Source organism: Lampetra planeri, chromosome 32, assembly GCF_965212315.1.
Source record: "Lampetra planeri chromosome 32, kcLamPlan1.2.h2, whole genome shotgun sequence".
NCBI lineage: Eukaryota > Metazoa > Chordata > Hyperoartia > Petromyzontiformes > Petromyzontidae > Lampetra > Lampetra planeri.
The window spans coordinates 1,011,002-1,031,464 of NC_136138.1; the positions used below are offsets into that span (position 1 = coordinate 1,011,002).

General features: G+C 48.6%; 1 protein-coding gene across 1 annotated transcript in view; it reads left to right on the forward strand.

Moving 5' to 3' along the window:
- Window positions 1-20,463, forward strand: part of LOC144729273 (semaphorin-3A-like) — a 158,000-nt gene that overhangs the window by 61,983 nt on the left and 75,554 nt on the right. The window lies entirely within an intron of this gene.

Consider the following 20,463-nt stretch of genomic DNA (forward strand, 5'->3'; position numbering starts at 1 on the left):
ATTTGACCTCCTCTCCCACGATGGGCAGACTTGTTGGAAGGGACATCGCATTTCTGATCACTTATTTTCCCAAGCAGAGTGCAGTTGGGTCACTGCACTTTAAAGACAGTCATAGCATCGCGCGACATTTCAGATGCGCTTCTGCGGCCGTCTGGAACGCTCTTCCTTCCGATATCAGGAAGCCACTGGGAGCTGTGCACATTTAAATCTTGATTCAAAACTCATTTCTTTAGAACTGCTTTTTGTGTTTAGTTTGTTGTCATTCCCCCGCACCCTCCGATTAGCACGGTTGGCTACTTATGGTGCGAAAAAAGTTCAACAGACATACATACAGCGCACAACTGGACCAGCTTATAGCTTTTGGATAATTGAAGACTCGGAAGCCGTGCTGTAGACAGAAACGATCATTTCTTGGCTTCGACTGGCGACTGATACAATCATTGCCTCGTTTGCTTTTAGCTTTCCACCTATACAGGGTGATCAATTTATGGATACTCTGATTTCAGACCCAATATTTTCACAACAGGTGAATTAACACCACGCACGGTTGTTGAATGATCCATTGTGGAAGCGTTGGCCCCGTGTCTTCCAGAAGAACGGTGACTTACTAAATGTACAGCATTGGTTAATAAGTGCATTGAGATTGGTGGGAGACGTGTAGAGAGGCTTTGAAATAAAATGTTTGAAACATTACATGAGATGAAGGTCATTGTTGGCTGCTACCACAGGTGTGAAACTGGGTAGAATCTGCCCAGTATTAGGCTGCATATACATCCAGGGTCATATCCTCCTGTCATCCAACAAAGTGGTTTTGGTTGCATGCTGAAATATACACCCAGCAGTGTGGTTTTCAGGAAAAATAAAGGTTTGCAATCTAAGACTGCATTTTTGGCCTGGGATCAGAACCTTGATTGACTGCTCATGGCCATGTGATAACAACCCACGCATTCTTGAGTGTGCCACTTTGGTTTTGGTCACAGGGTTGCATAAGTTTGTGCCCTTTCAGGAAGGTAGCCGGAGCTCTCTCCACAGTTCAGTGCCGAGTTTTGCCGCGGCTGCATTGGCCTTTCTCAGGTTCATCCACGCGCAGCGTAGCAGAGTAGGCACGCTCCCACACACGGGCACCACAGGCACCCATGTTACGAGTCGAGGGAGACGTTTCCACGGTCTTCATGTCATGTTTACATGTAGCCGCTCCGTCGCCTGTGTTTACACAATTTAGCATTGTGTGTATATACGTTTAAGTAGACGTGTGAATGTTTAACGATTGCTTCTGCGCCTGAACCTTTCGTGTTGCCTGTCGCTGTCAATCTTCATTTGTTGCCATTGGCCCAGTGGTGGCGAGGCTGTGAATGACTCCACCACGGTATACACAAGTTGGGCTTGCTATGCGCACTTTGTCGTTGTGCTCGTTATCGCTGGGGAAGCGAAGATACTGCGGTGAGAAGAAGCAAAGCTGTGGCTGAATGGAGTTATCATTTCATCTAACTCTAAAAATATATTTTTATTTACCAGGTGAGGTCCACTGAGCTGTATAGTTCTTTTTCAGAAGTGACCTGGCCACAAATGGATAGTTCAACGAAGTGTCTTATCACCATGTGGACATTTATCGCAGCCAAATACTCCAAACGCGCGATGTTGATTCTAAATGTGGAGGGACTAACCGGAGGACCCGCATAAAAATTCCACGCGACCACGGGCAGAAAGACACGCAAACTCCAAATATACAGCAGGCGTCAAGGCCGGGATCGAACTCATGATCTTTCAGTATACCAGGCGAGGGAGTTAACATTACGCCAATCGCAACTCTGTAACACGGTGGCTGGGAGAGCGAACTCACGGCTCGCCTCCGTTCATCTTTCATCGGTCACATCCATCTGGCAGCCACAGCGTAGCAGACATCGACGAAATCATGAATCTTTACGGTGTCGGCTGACAGAAATGATACAACTGAGATGGAAATGTGTGAAACAAGACGAACTAAAAATAACAATTGATTCTTGGATCAAATTGCGACCCTACATTGTGCACAATGCATTACATGGGGAGGCAGGGTGGTCGGGGGTTGAATTGTTAAATACAGATTAATTACATTACAAATATACATTCTGCTTGCTTAGTGTATACTAGTTGAATACTATTGATTGCCAGGGATGGCAATTGAACACGCCTGCAATGGATGGTTGACACACTCTTTAATGACTTTCAAGGGTTGCCCTTTGAGGGATTCAACAATCTTAGTTTGGAACCAGTCGCTATGCATTTGTAGTGATATAGAATGGGTCACTACGGCGCATAACGCTGGTTACAGACAGAGAGAGGGAATGTGGGCGTAACAGCCGACCTGCCGGCAGAGCAGGGTGTGGCAGCCGTTCTGCCAGCAGAGCATGCAATGTCACGGAGTGGGTCACTAGGGTGCGTGGCGCTGGCTGCTGGCAGAAGGGGGCATATGAGGACGTGGCACCCCGGCTGGCTGGTGGAGCACGTGTTAGGCCGAGGGGACACGTGAGGTCTAGCCCAGAACCTTCTGGTGGGTTCCAGAAGGAGGCGTGGCCGAGGGAGGAGCCAGGCCATGCCAGGGGAATAAAAGGGAAGTCCCGAGGCTGGATAAAGGCTGTCTGTTGGTGGAATGGAACCCAAGGTGTTACTTATTCGTCTCCGGCGTCGTGGGTCAGACAGCGTGCCGGCTGTTCTGATGCGTTTATAGTTATCCCGTGAGTGAACAGTGTCCAAAGGTGTAGAATAAACGTGTGTTGCCTCCTACTATTAGTGTCTCAGAAGTGACTCACTACATTTGGTGCCAGAAATGTTAACAATGAATTAAAACAATTAGGGAAAGTTAAAATTAGAATGTCAATGTTGCCGCTGAGAAAGACATTCACCGTGGTGTCTTCGGACGAGGAAGATGGCGGGAAGGTGATTCCCCAGACAGCCCTGGGACCCGGGACCACGGAAAATAATCCCGAGGAGGCGCTTCCGGCGGAGCAGTGGAAGGAAGGCTGCGACTCCACGCTGCGGCCATCAGGAGGAGGACGCCGCATACAAAATGCGTGCCTCGCGGACCTGTTGTCTGCGGCGGCAGCGCTGGTGGTGGAGATGGACGTGGAGGAGCTGGAGGAAGACGTGATTCGAGAAGGGCAAGTGGACAGCCCCGCCGCCGCCATTAGCTGAGCGTGGGAAACGGCGGAGCCCCAGTCCATGTGAGCGGCCGCCATTTTATCGGTTTGGTGGGAAAGAGCTCCCGTCAAATTTGACTCGCCGCCAACTTCGTGCGCGGAGATGCCCACCCTCAAGAAGCGGTTGCTGTTTGTATGAAAGCAGCTGCCGGGGCAATTGGGCTGCCTTTCAAAGGCGGTTTGCTGCTACATGTGCGCTCGCGGGATGGACTGATGTTGAGGCGCTGTGAGCACTGCCTACGACTTTGGATGACGACGCCTTGGCGGCATTTTATGCGATTCCCCCGACGGACAGGACGACGTTACAGGCATATGCCAGATGGCAGCTATCTTCGATCCACCATCCAATGTGCGACAACAAATTGCAATGCGAAGACGGGGGAAGGCCGAGACGCCCCTCGCCTTCCATAGCACGTTGATGTCGCTGGCCCAAGCCGTACACCCCAAGATTGAGCAAGCGGGGTTGGACTCCCTGGTGTTGGAGAGGTTGTTGGCGTTGGCGCGGGAAATGACCATTTTTCTGCCCACCATGGAGGAGGACGACCTGACTTCGATTAAGGTGGCTCCATGCATACAGGCACATTGTAATTTGCGATGGCGAGTAGGGGTGGCCGCTTGTGTAGGACAGTTGGGGGAAGTGGAAGAGCCTGAGGATAAGGAGCCCCCTCAAATTTGTGCATTACTGGCTGGGAGTCCACGGGGGAAAGTCGACGCGGGACGTTGACAGGAGCGGGAACTGCAAGGGAGAACTGTCACTCCACCATGGAGGGCTCTCGTCACCTGTTTCAAGTGTGGCCTGCGGGGCTACATTTCCAAGGGATGCCGTACCGAGCAGGGACAGTTCTCCGCACTAGCGCCATCTTCCACTCCGTCGACCTCCGCTCCTCCGAGCCCAAAGGAATCCAGCACTTGACAACCGCGGAACCACCCGTTGAGCCGTATAAAAGCCATCAAATGAGGGAGGAAGGACTGACACCTGCTTCTTCTTCCCCCCATCTTCTTTCCGGGAGGGGCCGTGCCCATTAGGCCATCTTCAAGTCGTCCCCGAGGTCCCCAGGGAACCTGCCCTTGTCCCACCTGGGGGACCGGCGACGAGGACCCGTTCAAAAACTGTACGTTTTAAATAACCGCCCCAGTCCTATTTATTCTGCCACCGTCTGGCAAGTGGTCACAGACACGAACCGGGCTGTGTTTGCTGGTTGAACTGGGACCTTCCTGTGTTCGTGGGCTGTGGCGTGCCAGTGGTCGTCGGGTATTGTATATAATCTGGGGGTTGGGTTTATTATGGTGCATTCACAAATGTTTTGTTGTTGTTGTGTTGACTCGCGGGGGGGGGGGGGGGGTGGGGGGTTAATGGTTGTTTTTGTTGCGATTGTTGTCATCGGGATTGTTGTTGGTTGATGGTGGGTCGTCCCGCTGCACGAGGTATGGAGGTAAGACGGGACGGCTGTTTTTTTTAAGGGGGGGGGGGGTGATGTAGTGACAGAGAATGGGTCACTACGGCGTGTAGCGCTGGTTACTGACAGAGAAAGGGAATGTGGGCATAACGGCCGACCTCCCGGCAGAGCAGGGTGTGGCAGCCGTTCTGCCAGCAGAGCATGCAATGCCACGGAGTGGGTCACTAGGGTGCGTGGCGCTGGCTGTGGGCAGAAGGGGGCATATGAGGACGTGGCACCCCGGCTGGCTGGTGGAGCACGTGATAGGCCGGGGTAAAGTATGTGGGGCAAACGTGACCGAGGGGACAAGTGAGGTATAGCCCAGAACCTTCTGGTGGGTTCCAGAAGGGGGCATAGCCAAGAGCAGAGCCAGGCAGGGGACATGTGATAGGTGGCCCAGAACCTTCTGGTAGGTTCCAGAAGGGGGCATGGCCGAGGGCAAAGCCAGGCCACACTGGGGGGCATAAAAGGGAAGTCCCGAGGCTGGATAAGGGCTGTCTGTCGGTGGATTGAAACCCAAGGTGCAACGTCTTCGTCTTCGGCGTCGTAGGTCAGACAGCATGCCGGCTGTTCTGACCCATTTATAGTTACCCCGTGTGTGAACAGTGTCCAAAGGTGTAGTATAAAGGTGTGTTCCCTCCTACTATTAGTGTATCAGAAGTGACTCATTTACACATTCATTCCGTTGTTGCTCTGGAATGTTCCAATGCAATTTTGAACCATTCAGCAAAATATGTAATAAAAAACAATGCCGTTTGCCATGTTAGGATTGAAAGTGTTGGGTTGAGTACAGTTTTGGCGTTGAGTACAGTATTAGGTTGATTACAGTGTTGGGTTGAGTACAGTGTTGGGGTTAGGTACAGTATTGAGTACAGTGTTTGGGTTGAGCACAATGTTGTGGTTGAGTGCAGTGTTGGGCTTGAGTACAGTGTGTGGTTGAGTATAGTTTCAAGTGCAGTGTTAGGGTTGAGTACAGTGTTGGGTTAAGTACAGTGTTAGGGTTGAGTACAGTGTTGGGTTGAGCACAGCGTTGGGTTGAGTACAGTGCTGGATTGAGTACAGTGGTGTTGGGTTGACAACAAAGCAACTCAAAGTGTCTCACTGCTCTCTCAGGCACCGGGCTGCTCTCAACTCCATTGGTGGACCCAAGATAGTTGCGTAGAATCCTCATTCCTATGACAGGCACCAGTATACCCTTGGGGCCTCCACTATTTTACTGCTCGCAAAGTAGTCCTCATCTTATCCATTCGCTTGAGACCCCTGAACCCCAAGGCCTTCTCACTGAGTCTAGGAACTCGCGCACAGTTTGCTTCGAGAAGGTTACGGAGCATTGCTTTCTGTTCCATTCGTTTCATGCCAGGGGAATGTTAAGGTAATCAAGGAATATGCTCTTCAGACACCGAGAATGGTTGAACTGAAGAAAAAATAAGCGCAACCCAACAGTACGGAACAAAACGTAACTATTTTCTGTTTCATAACAACGGGAAAGAATGGTTAAACTTTTATTTGCCGAATGCATTGAACAACGCAGCAAGATGAGCTTTGCATGTCTACAACAGCCGTCCAGCCTTGCGTAAGAACACCAGCTCCAAAGATTTGAGAAAGTGTGACCGTCCCAATGGGCAGCAGTGAAACAAGGTCACGCAAAGTGCAGACCGGCTTTCAGGGCCTGCACTGCGCGTTCTATTGCGCTGGGTTTCTCATCATTTTCATATGGAAGCCGTGATTATCGTTGCTCTAACGATGGCTCACGATTGTGTTCCTCTGTCGGCAGCGGCCGTGCTCGCTGGGGTCCTGTGCAGGCGGACAGCAGCAGCAGAAGCCACCTCGGGTCTATATTTAGTGAGGCTGTGTTCCGGGCCTTTCCTTCGCACCCCCACAAATAAGAAGTACAGTTCTGCTGTCCGTGTGATAACACGGGGCAGAGCGGTCGCGCGAAGGGGGGACAGAAGGACGGTGAAATGCAGCGGTCGTTTTGAATAATTTCTGGTAACCGTGTGTCGTTTTTTTATTGTCAAAAAAATTTTTCTGTCATTTTCTTCTTTTTATAATCACCTCAAATACGGGCCACAAATTTCGCCGACGTCAACGTCAAATGGAAAAGGGTCTCCGAAGCTGAGCAGGGCTTAATCCCGAGCAGTTGCTGGGTGTGGAATTGGTGCTCCCCACGCCCGCTGCAGTTCTCATCGGCAGTAGGCCCGACGCAGGACAGAGCAGCAGCAGGGGCAGCAGGGGCAGCAGCAGCGTTGATTGCTGGACTCTCTTCCTGCGCTCCCACGTCTTGTGTGCTCAGCGCCGCCTTTCACAAATCGGCGACGTCCGAGGTCGTGGGACCTCCACCGAGCCACGTTGGAGGTTCCACGACCTCGATTCTCGTCCAACAGCGGCGAGGGCGGGGGGTGTGACATACGCGGGGCCCTACTTGCCCATGTATGTGAATACCAATTAAATGTGGTACGTGGTTTCCCCCCCCCCCATCCAGCACCAATTGTTTGTGTGCAACATCGGCGACGTTTCTCACCCTGGCCACGTAAAAATGCACGCTCGGCATCTGCGCAACGCTCGGCCAGGGCAGTTCGTTGTGCGTGTGGGGGGTGAGTTTGTTGCTGTGGGGTTTTTTTGGTTTGAATGAAATGAAAACGGCGTCAGCTCCGGGAGCCGTGGGGGAGGCGGTGCCCAGCGACGCCGACTCTGCCTCTCCACCCATCCGCAAAAAAAAAACCCCAAACGGCACAATACACGCGTACGATCTCCGCTGCCTAACGATTAGGCAACAATAGCAACAGCAGCAACAACAACAACGTCCTCTCTGAAATGTTGGGCAAACAAAAATGCGCTGCGAAGGGTCGAAGCTTAAAGGGGTAAACAGCTGACGCATACCGAGAGGGCGAGCGAATGTTTTGACAGCAGCGTTGCATTTATTTTTCCTGTTCTGTCTTTGTCTCCACCAGGTGCTTCGCAAAAAAAAAAATGCACGCACGAATCCCCGTCGAGAGAGATGAATATGTCCGCGTTTTTGTGTGTGTGGTTTTTTTTGGCGTTGAATGCCTGTTGCCAGTGAGCCGCTCCCACACGGACTTTTGCGTGCCGGGGGGCTGAGAGTGGCTGGCCCAGGCTCGGCATTAATCACCGAGAGCAGCCACGGGAACAACACCTGAGACGAACGAGATCACTCCCATCATCATGGGACCTCCTTTGCCAGTACCAAAATATACTAATAGGGGTTTTCCCCTTTTTTCTGGCAACAAAACTGACACCTTTTGCAAGGAATCATGCTTACATTAACCACAATACTTGCAGTCAAATGCAAACAAAAAACAATACTCTGATAATTTATGCATTGTCTTTGTCAATTTTGTTGCCAGAAAAAAGGGGAAAAACCCTATTAGTATATTTTGGTACTGGCAAAAGAGGTCCCATGGTGTAGCTTGCTCACCCCGAGATCTCATTACTCTGGTAGTGCGTTGTCTTTGAACTGTGCGCCTTTTGGCGTCATCTGGTCGAACACCATATGAGACTAGGCTCTAAAGAAAGCTGTCTCTGGTGTGGACCAATCAGTTTCAAAGACAATGCATAAATGATCAGAGTATTGTTTTTTGTTTGCATTTGACTGCAAGTATTGTGGTTAATGTAAGCATGATTCCTTGCAAAAGGTGTCAGATTTGTTGCCAGAAAAAAGGGGAAAAACCCTATTGGTATAGAGATCACTCCCGTCGCCTGACGTTGACACACCGCGTCAACCCACACGGCGGTTTACCACGTATTCCTGCACAGGGAATTGAGTGTTCAGGTCTATACGGCGTACAGCCGTTTTAATACGGGCAATTTGTTTTGTCTATTTGTGTTTCTCCCTTGTGATGGGACTTTGTAGCATGCACCTTGAGATTTAGAAGGGCACGGGTGATCTATAAGGTCTGAATTTGTCTGTCATAAGGTAGGGCACTGATAGGGGGGTGACAAGTATGTATTGGTCTATACACAATGCTACTATGAAACGCCACTTAAATTGACAATCGGTGTGCGTGTGGGGGTGTGCTCAAAAGGCATAGTCAAGGCGCCGTACTCCCAAGTTCAAGTGAACGTTGGAAGGCGCTCTCCTGTCGTCCCGGTGCTGAGCCATGCTGCCTTGCCATAACACGTTGCAGCCTCGCCAGGCCACGCTCACTTCATAACTCTCTCAGCCTCACCAGGTGAGGCTCACTTCCTGACTCTCTCAACCTCACCAGGTGAGGCTCACTTCTTAACTCTCTCAGCCTCACCAGGTGAGGCTCACTTCCTGACTCTCTCAACCTCACCAGGTGAGGCTCACTTCTTAACTCTCTCAGCCTCACCAGGTGAGGCTCACTTCCTGACTCTCTCAACCTCACCAGGTGAGGCTCACTTCTTAACTCTCTCAGCCTCACCAGGTGAGGCTCACTTCTTAACTTTCTCAGCCTCACCAGGTGAGGCTCACTTCTTAACTCTCTCAGCCTCACCAGGTGAGGCTCACTTCTTAACTCTCTCAGCCTCACCAGGTGAGGCTCACTTCTTGACTCTATCAGCCTCACCAGGTGAGGCTCACTTCTTAACTCTCTCAGCTTCACCAGGTGAGGCTCACTTCTTAACTCTCTCAGCCTCACCAGGTGAGGCTCACTTCTTGACTCTATCAGCCTCACCAGGTGAGGCTCACTTCTTAACTCTCTCAGCCTCACCAGGTGAGGCTCACTTCTTAACTCTCTCAGCCTCACCAGGTGAGGCTCACTTCCTGACTCTCTCAACCTCACCAGGTGAGGCTCACTTCTTAACTCTCTCAGCCTCACCAGGTGAGGCTCACTTCTTAACTCTCTCAGCTTCACCAGGTGAGGCTCACTTCTTAACTCTCTCAGCCTCACCAGGTGAGGCTCACTTCTTAACTTTCTCAGCTTCACCAGGTGAGGCTCACTTCTTAACTCTCTCAGCCTCACCAGGTGAGGCTCACTTCTTAACTCTCTCAGCCTCACCAGGTGAGGCTCACTTCTTAACTCTCTCAGCCTCACCAGGTGAGGCTCACTTCTTAACTCTCTCAGCTTCACCAGGTGAGGCTCACTTCTTAACTCTCTCAGCCTCACCAGGTGAGGCTCACTTCTTGACTCTATCAGCCTCACCAGGTGAGGCTCACTTCTTAACTCTCTCAGCCTGACCAGGTGAGGCTCACTTCTTAACTCTCTCAGCCTCACCAGGTGAGGCTCACTTCTTAACTCTCTCAGCTTCACCAGGTGAGGCTCACTTCTTAACTCTCTCAGCCTCACCAGGTGAGGCTCACTTCTTGACTCTATCAGCCTCACCAGGTGAGGCTCACTTCTTAACTCTCTCAGCCTCACCAGGTGAGGCTCACTTCTTAACTCTCTCAGCCTCACCAGGTGAGGCTCACTTCTTAACTTTCTCAGCCTCACCAGGTGAGGCTCACTTCTTAACTCTCTCAGCCTGACCAGGTGAGGCTCACTTCTTAACTCTCTCAGCCTCACCAGGTGAGGCTCACTTCTTTACTCTTTCAATTATTTCACGGCTGGGAGTCTGCAGTTCATCCCGGTCGTGTTCTTGGTTGTCATAATATGAATAAAGGGTAAAGGTTCTGCCCTGCAATTGCTGGTTCACGCCACAGCTGGTAGAAGGACCTCCACTAGAGAAAGCTCTAGAGAGAGCCCCTCGAGAGAGCGAATTTGGCCTACTCTTCCACACGCTACCCTAAAAAACGCACCCTGCCAATCAACTGCTTTATGAATATTGGTGGCTGGCTGTATAGTTGTTGTTGTTGTTTTTTTGCAACAAAACACCATGAGCATTACTCTTGGTGAGATGTTAACTCCCTCGTCTGGTATACATGAGGTTGTGGGTTCGATCCTGACCTTGACGCCTGTATATTTGGAGTTTGCATATTTTCCCCGTGGTCGCATGGATTTTTCTCCGAGTCCTCCGGTTTTTACCTCCAGATTTAGAATCACGCATTTAGAGTATTGGGCTGTTATACATTTCCACGTGATAAGACATTTCGTTGAGCTGGCATTTGTGGTCCAGGTCGCTTCTGAAAAAGAGCTATGTAGCTCAGTAGGCCTTACCTGGTAAAATAATAATAATGGTAATTAAATATATACAGTGTGTTAATGCTGCGCATTTTTACTTTAGAATGTTACATTTTTCCAATCAATGTACAGAGGACAAATACACAATCACCGTTTCAGGGGCCAGCAACGGATAAGAAGCAATGGCCCGGGCCTCAAGCGAATGCCGTGATGATGAATCTCCCTGAACACTGTCATCGGCTGCACAGCTTGGTCACGTGGTTCTCTCTGCATGCACCTCCGATTAGCAAAGCTGGCTATGTACGGCGCTAAAGAAGTTCAACATACATACACGCATCTGTTGAGGAAAACCTCTTTTGCTTTTATTTACCAATTGTCTTCTATTGTTATGGCAGTTCACGGTGAGATCATAGAACCCATTGAATGCGGCGAGGTGCTGGCCCCGGTACTCTGACTCGCGTATTACCGAAGTCCTCCGACCCTCCCGCCGACCTCACGAGCGAATGTTCAGCTTGCACGAGTGGCCAGGACAGCTGCTCCGCCCTCCCCTCCTCTGGAGGGCGCTTTGTGGCCGCGCTGACGATGCCTCAAGGCAGGGGGCAGAAAAGGGGCTTGACGTGACAGACAGGAGGGCCCAATTGTCTCCACCATTGCACTCGTGTGTTGAAATTGAGTAACGTGGGGCTGTGAATAGATACAATAAATATGGGGGGGGGGGGGGTAGTGCCGGATTCACCTCGTGCGGGACCTGTAGCATGTTATTAAAACCCCATAAATATTACAACTGTAAAGTAATTGTATTTTTAAATTTGCTATACAGCCAGATAATACGACAAATCGCTAACTTTCATCAAAGTTGAAGGCAGTATAGTATTATAGTAATAGAGAAAGTACAGAATCACTGAGCTGGAATTGATAGCTTGAAAGCATTTAGCGCGGGGCCCTTGAAAGTGCGGCGCCCCTAGCTACTACTACATACGTAGCTACTTTTGCTACGAGGATAATCCGGCACTGGGTGAGTGAGTGGGTGAGAGGCCGGGTGAGTGAATGAGTGGTGAGGTAGTGCGTGGGTGGGCTCCTCCATGGAAGTGAGATCACCGAAATGTACGGCACACGGCTCAAGCAGCCGAGATAGCGGGCTGACACAACAGTATTAGCATATCAGAAAGCACAAAAATGCGGTGGGGGTATTGTATAACACGAGATGTGTGATACCGTGTCCTACTTTCGATGTTTGGTCAACTCCTTAACGAGTATTTTTGTGCGTGCGAGCAAACCAGAGCGTCCAATTTAAAATCCGTGTGTACAAGAGGAGGTACCGTTAAAATTCCGTGCAAAACGATCGGCAATAATGTTTTACCGTACAGGTTATCCCTCGATTTACGAAAGGGATGTGTTCTTCAACATGCACCCGTAAAACGAAATCTCATAAATTAATTTCATACTAAAAGTTAGGGATGTGTTTCGGACAGTTAATCCAACTATGCACCGAACCTAAAAATATACACCTGACTTTTCACAATACAAATATAATAATAACATAAAACTTCAGACGATTGAACACTAATTGATAAAAAAAATAATTAATCTTTTCAGGGAACTCGCCAAAAGATGTGCTGTAGGTTGGAATGACTGGACAGGCGTTACTGCTGCAGCGCAGCGACACCGTGACACCGTTGCGCATCCCAATCAGAAGCTCTGCTTAGAGTGGAGGAGGAATCAGATGAGCCATGAAGCTCTTTTTCACAGATTTCGTTAACTGAAAAGTGTCTGTAATTTGTCAATTGCGTTCACGCGGAAGTTTGTAAACCGTAAATCGTTTGTAAATCGGGGGATGGCCGTACTGATTTCATCGCGGATACATTCAAAGTGCCCCAGTTTTGGCTTCCCATGCACTTGTTGAACCCGAACGCCACGACGGAACACCTCGGAGGACAAGGCTGGTGCCACCGTGCCGGCGTGATGTTAATCCCCAATAAACACAACAACAGAGCCCAGGAATGTGGACATCGTGTCCCGTGACCACAAGCGGCCAATCGCGAGTCAGCTTCCCTGGCCACAAATGAAGGCGAGATTCCACATCCCTGGCATCTTGAAAAACCTGCTTCCAAGATGCACGGAGTGGCTTTGAAGCCCTGAAAACTAAATCAATGGCATAGCACGAGGAATATGATTACGGTCATTGACATGTGAATGGCTTTGTCATATGTTAGTTAAAGACTGTTCTTTCCCCAACTATGTTCAAATTTAACTCGTGTTTTCAAGGCACCGCGCTTGTAAAGTGTGGCCTCTAAACTGTAATCCAGTCAATATTTATGACCTAATTATCTGAAGAAAGGCCACTGCTGGAAACATTAGCCAACTGCAAGGTATTCTTTCTGCCACTTATATTCCCCATTGCGCTTTCATCGTTGTTAAATGATTGCACTAAATACAACTGACAAAACCTCTCCTGAAGGCCATTCGGTGGCTTCTTATTCATACTGGGTGGTGTACATATTTCTAGACACCGTGCCCGTGGCAATCCAATTACATTTAAAACACGTAATTCTCAAAACTAAATCGTGCCAAATGAAGTGACAAAGCACATTTTTACATTATCGTGCTTTTGCGTGCCAAGTCATTGGTGATGGGGGTTAGCCTATTAATAGTCGGGCGCCACGGTGGCGAGATGTTAACTACCTCGCCTAGTATACAGGAGGTATGGGTTTGATCCCGGCCCTGACGCCTGTATATTTGGAGTTTGCGTGTTCTCCTCGTGGTCGTGTGGATTTGTCTCGGGGTCTTCCGGTTTTTCCCTCCACGTTCAGAATCGACATCACGCGTCTAGAGCAGCGGCCCCCAACCTTATTGACACCAGGGACCGGTTTCGTGGAAGACAAATTTTTCACGGACCGGGGGAGGGGGGGGGTCATCATTGGGTCTTTCCCTCTTTTCAAAGAAGCTCTCCAGCGACGTTTGTTTTTTACTCATTTTGGCTGCTAGAGTTAGAGCTTGTGGGCTTACCAACACTGTGACTGAGACAAGTGCGCAGTGCAGGAAAGAGGCGCGGACGGCAGTGGTAAATAATACAACAATGGGGACGGGCCGCGCGCGGACTCACCGCTCACCTGCTGCTGCTGCTGTGCGGCCCGGTTCCTAACAGACCACGGACCGCTACCGGTCCGCGGCCCGGGGGTTGGGCACCCCTGGTTTAGAGTATTTTGCTGCTATAAATTTCCACCTCGTTGAGCTATCATTTGTGGCCAGGTCGCTTCTGAAAAAGTGCCATGCTAGCTCTGGGGCAGCCTTCCCAGATTCCCATTTGGAATCTCAGCGGTGGCGGTTTCATCGCTCTCACACGCCAGCCTCTTCGTGCACCCTCTCCCCTAGCCACCGCCGATGCCACAGGGCAGTGCGACTCATGAAGGTGGCGAGTTTAATTGTCCTTGTGCTTGCGTGCCTTCACGACCAGCTGCTTCTTAAGTCGCCTTCCTTACACCCGGTCTCCGTAGACCACGACCGCTCATGTGTGCACTCATATCCTATGAAAGTTGAATTACGAATTCTAATCAAGGCTGAGGGAAATCTAAATCTATGCAAACCAATGCCACGCACATTGGCGTTTTGCAAACACTGAGGCAGCCACGCAAAACTGTGTTCGCAGTCTTTGTCCAGAATTTTTTTCAGAATCTGAATATTTATTTATACTGCAAAGAATCAGTCGGTCAGATGCTTAATTTATAACCAGGTGAGAGCCCGTGTCAAAAACGGATCTTTTTCGCGTGAATAACAAAACACAAGATGCTGAGGGATGTAGAAAAGGGACTGATTAATATTTATATTTTTAGGAAGCAGCATACGAATGCAATAACTTGTGCACATATTCAACAATCAGAATATTGTTTTAATACTGCAGGATGAATCCGATTAGCTATAAAGCTAATTTCACAGATGGCACGAGGTAAGAACGTTACAGTAAACAATACAACAACATGATAGGAGTACAAAGCACAAGAAAGGTAAACAAATCACCCAAACACATTAAACTATACCATCCCCATCCTACCAGACAAAGCCCACTGAGGTATTAACTTATTTTTTTAAAGCGACCTGGCCACAAATGATAGTTCAATAAAGTAGCCCATCATGTATTCATTTATAGCAGCAAAATAATCTAAATAGTATAAACGCAACTTTGCAGTCCTCCCATGTTTCCCACCCACGGTTTATCTCCTTGTACTTAACTTGTACCTAAAATATCATGCAATTAATTCTTCACGTCAGAGACGAGGGTAATCACACTTTATGGCTGGTGGACTGTTCGCGATGCCATTCTCATTAGTAGCGGTTAGCGCGCTGCGCTTCGAACCTAGTGAACCGAGTTTCATTCACGCTCACGATTATCTGAACCTGTCCTGGGCCTCCCCTTGGTCGACTCAGCCTCAAATGAGTACCTGGTGCGGCGTGTAAACATCGCCACTGGGGAGTCGAAAGGCGGCCGGGCGTGGTGTTGGCCAACCCACCCCATCGTGCGACGTGCCGGCCTTCATAGGTGCTCGCTGACAGCACTTGTCCCAACAGTCTGTTAAGCCTATAAGGGGGATCTTTGTCTTTGTGTGCGCTGTAAGCTCACTGCAGAAGCTGTACTGGAGTTGGCGTGTCCCTCTTCTATACATATGCTTTACAATCACTAATTGGCCGTTCATTGAAGTGTTTAAAAAAAACAGTTAAATGCAGTGTTTGAATATTATCAACTTGCATTGTCTTTGTACTTTTTGCCTTTTAGCTTTCTCTGGTCTGACACTGGTGAGACAAGCCCATAAAGAAGGCCGTCCTCTGGTGTAGGCCTATCAGTTTAGAAGGCGATGCATATATTATCAGAGCATGTTTGTTTGCATGTTTGCCGCAAGTATGTGTGGTTAATCTAGACCTGATGCCTTGAAAAAGGTATCTACTTAACACCTGTTTTATTGGCAGAAAGGGTGAAGCCTATTCTTCTTATTCATCATCATCAACTTTCGAAAGGCATTATCCATTTGTAATAGATGACCTACATCACGATCGATTATTGATTGTTAGAAGGGAAAAAATTATATGTACAATCGTTTATGCGGAATGTGAGGTGAGGATGAGGTGAGGGAGTTCCTCCTCCTCTTCGTGTCCCCGCGTCCTGTATGGGAGGTGCAGGAGGGGACCCTGGCGGCGTTTAAAACGCAACTATTTTGTTTTATCTTACCAGGCAACATGCCCACTGACCTGTGCAGCTCTTGCTCTGAAGCGATCTGGCCATCACACACGGCAGCTCGACCAATGTGGCTTCATCATCGCGTGGCAATTCATGGCAGTCAAGTACAGCAAGGTCTCAAGAGCACGTGGGCTCAGAGGACGCGGACCCGCTCACACGTAACCACCGGCGCGTGACGTGCGATAAACACTGCACGTGGGGTCCCACTGTGATGTCACGCAGTGGACGCTCCTGCATCCCAGTGGTAGTGCTGGAGATGTAATGACTTATTCACCCGCGAGTACTTACACTGGGAAGCCAGACTGAGCCCCGAAGATTAGGATCCTGCATTGAGATGTGTGGCCAATACCAAGTGACATTGTACACCGTTTTGACTTCAATATGTACATCTGCAGCGAATGTTGAATGAGGTGTATTTTCCATGGTAAATACATTAGCAATTAACATCACCTTATAGTATCAGCTTATTGGCCTACATTTTTGCACAGAACGACATGCAAATGAGAACACTTTTTTGTTACCCTGCAATTTGTGTCGTTGCCGAGCTGAGTCATGAATAAATTGGAACTAAAACTATAAATATCCGAAGATTTAAGACTAAAAGCATCGTAAGAATAAACTCCGCACGGGGTTTGCATAATTCACGGTGCCAGGAAGATTGTGCGAGACAGCGCCCTAAACAACCTCCGACGCGATTCGCAGTCTCACAATTATTGGGGTGCGCTCGTCAATCGGAGCGGACCCGCCAACTCGAGGCGAGGGAATGGCGCGTGATTCCCAACACCGCGTGGCCCTGTAAGTGATTATCGACGACTCGTCTGAGTCTCGCGCCTCGTGAGCACGCCCCATCGGTGGGCTCCGTCGGAGTTGTCGCTGCCAGTGGCTTACGCCCTCATTATCAGGAGGGGCACACAGGGAATACTGCTTGGATATGGATATGCCACTAATTTTGGTGGAGGACTAACTCGGGGCTTTTTAATGACCCCCGAGTGACATGTGCACTAAAAGTATGCCCCTCAACCACAGACGGCTAATTTTAATATTGTGTGGATTTTTTTCTCTGGTGGGATTTGTGATTCCGAAAAGAGTTTCTTATTAATCAACTGGCTGTTGTTATGACGAGTTACCACGTTAATTTGTAAACACGTACTGTTACAACATTTGCTACATTTACCTCGACTCCCCATATTTTTTTTTATCGAGCAGGTTATTAATTCATAAACCCCCGTAGAATTGTCACCTCATGTGAGGGTGACCGTGCCATAGATAGCCTTTGCAATTTTAGCAATTATACGTGAATATTTCACCAAGTCTTTTGCAAGTAAATTTTACCTTTTGCGGGATGCACTTGCTCGAGTGTGGGCGTCTGCTCAATCAAAGAGAAGCTGCTGTGATTCAACTCTCGTCCCACAGACTTCAAAAATATCTCGCTGCACACAAGCACGCGTAGTGTAGTCCCACGCTGATCCGTCGTCAATTTTAGATCATGGAATTGCAAAATCATTGCTGCTATGAGCATGTCATGTTAAATTGTTAATTCCCCTAGCTGAGGGCAGAACATTTCTCCTTTTATATCTTAATGGGGGCGAGGAACACGGCGTGTTGAAGGAACTGTGCTTGTCATGATTTGTGCAAGTTATAAAAAAACACTTGGGTGTAAGGTTTCTGCAGGCCTGATTTAAAATTCACGTTTAAAACTTTATTTCGGGTCTGGACTGGGTTCACGCACACAGTGCCACGGTGTCGACATGTTATCTGCATCGCCTCGCCTCGTATGCAGGAGGTCGTGGGGTCGATCCCGACCCTGATGCCTGCTGTATATTTGAAGTTTGCATGTTCTCTTTCCCCTTGATCGCGTGTATTTTTCTCCTGGTCCTCCGTTTTTCCCCTCCACATTTAGAATAAACACGTGCTAAGAGTGTTTGGCTGCTATAAATGTCCACACGATAAGCCCCTTCGTTAAGCTATCATTTGTGATGGCCAGGTCGCTTCTCAGTGGGCCTTCTACCTGGTGGAAAGTGAAGGTATGTCACGAAGTATTTGGCTTTAAAATCAACGAACCCTTTGAAGGAAAAGGGATTTTATCGCAGACGATGTTGAATCGCCGACAGAGTATTGCCCACTTAGCGGCGTGGCGCAACTGCCCGTGATTTCAAGTGCGACGTTTGAATCTGTATAATAATAGGTTTTATACCCTTTCTGGCAATAAAATAGAAACCTTTCGCAAGGAATCACGTCCGCATTAACTTCACATACTTGTGGTGAACATGAAAAAAACACTTGCTCTGGTAATATAAGCATTGTCTTTGAAACTGATTGGTCTCCACCAGATGACAGCCTTCTTTAGGGCCCAGTCTCCACCAGTGTTAGACCAGAGAACGCCTTTTGGCTTTCTCTGGTCTGATACCGCACGCCGCGTCGTCAGATCCTAGCGGAGCGGGGAGAGCCGCGCGACGTGTGACGGTCCACAGCGTCGCTCGCGCCTTCGACAGTTGACGCCGGGAAGGCGCCGCAGCGGCGGCTTTACCTCGACGAAGTGCACGTTTGCATTCGTACTAAATGACACGACTCTTATCGTATGACCTTTACTCTGCGGGTTTTTTTTGTCGCTGATTTTGTTCGATTTCTCTCCAAAATGCCACCAAAGCGTAGGGCATTACGATTAAGGAAGTATTATTTTCTTCCCAAATTATATTTCCTGTTCATGATTAATGTAACAGATGTGGTTTTTGTGTCTTTTTTTGATGTGATTAGATGTTTTGGTTCCTTTTTAAATATGCGCTAGTGTTAGACTGAGGGGTTAAGGCGATAGAGTGTTTGTGTTTACCTTGATTGCAAGCTATATTTCTTCTGGTATTTTTTATTTATATATATTTTCCACAACTCTATTTTTTTTTTCATGTCATAAAATAAACTCCGAGCTGTTATTACATGAAGTCCCATGGGATAGAGGAAGATTTTTTTCACTCAATTAAAATTAGTTTGCTACAGAAATGCTAATTAATCTTATTGCTGATGCTCTCTGGAGTTCACGTACATTGAACGAGGGTATCGATTCTCGAGACAATCATGACATTCATGGCGTGTGTAGTGTATAAAGGTAAAGGTGCAGCCCTGGCATTGTTCGTTGCTCTTCTGCTGGCTGAAGAGCTCTAGAGGATATTTGGCCTACACTTCCATCCTGGCCAGATGTATTGAAACAGGTGGGAGGAGCCACACTTTAATCCACGACACACGACATACCAATCAACTAACTGTGGTCTATACATTTTAGACTGCTGGGTGGACAGAGGCAGAGGGATTTATTTGGAAGCCTGCATCGTTGTTTAACTTGCCACGCCGTTTAGACTTCCAGTATGGTGACCCACACACCACGGCGGAATCCCGATAAATATAGTGAATAATGTTTTGTCACATGATTATGGAAACAGCTTCCTGCTTTTCCGTATTATCATTATTATTATTATATTCTCAATTATATTGCTATTATATTGTCATAAAATGGGGTTAACATTTTTTAAACGCATTGTAAGCACAGCAGGTATTGTGAAGCTGCTTTGCATATTTGCTGCCGACGACAACTAATTTGCTAATGTAAAGAAGTAAAGTTTCCTTCAATGCAAATATGTTGCTAATGCCCCCTTTTGTGTTTACGGTTAGTTTTAAGTTCGAATGGAATGAGGTTGGATGGAATGCGTGGGACAAACCAAATGTGGCATCAGGACGGTGGCACTAAGAAAACAGTTGAGCCGGGGGCGAGTCAACATCAAAGCTTGAAGCAGAGTTCATCATTTCGAGGCTCGCTCCTCCCATTTGAAAACAATAGAATAAAAACCGAGAGAGCCGTTTTAACCAGAATGCGTCACCTTCGGTTGTACATTTCTGGCGGCTCAAAATGTAGCCGGGTAGACGCCGCGTTCGATGAATGTGGCCCGGGTCGGTCGCCACGGGGAAAAAATAAGGAACTTTAAAAATGTCAGATTCAACGTTTGTATTTATTTAGGCCACGGAAGAGGCCACTTGAAAAACAAAGGGAGGTGCCCCCCCCCCAAAAGAACAGGGATAGATGTTGTAAGAGGGGGAGAGGTGGGCACGCACGAAGCCTGTCCGAGAACACAAAAGGGACATCGCGTGGAGAAACGCCGACAAAGGGCAGCCCACGCCTCGTGGAAGTTGACACAATCCGTCAAGCGGCGATTGAAGATGCCGGAGAAATATCTGTCAGGAGTGGGAACGGTCGATTTTTCTCTTCCTTTCTACCATCCGCCCACACGTGCGCGCAGGGTGGTGCCCTGGACACAGATAATGAGAGAGACGACGCCTCCTGCCTTTGTTCCTGGCCGCTTTTCTCTTCCCACTCGCCCCATCTGGAGGATACAAAAGTCGGCCTGAAATTTAGTCTCATTTTTGTTGTTGTTGTTGTTGTTGTTGTTTGTTGCGGTGTTCTTTCAAGTAGACGATTTCGCGGCGTCGTTTTACTGCCCAAAATTAGACGGGGCACTCAACGTTTCGCAAAGCGGCCCACACCAACGCACATCTCGGCTGATGCGCGCGCTTGCTACTTGCACACTTGCGCACCGCGCGCG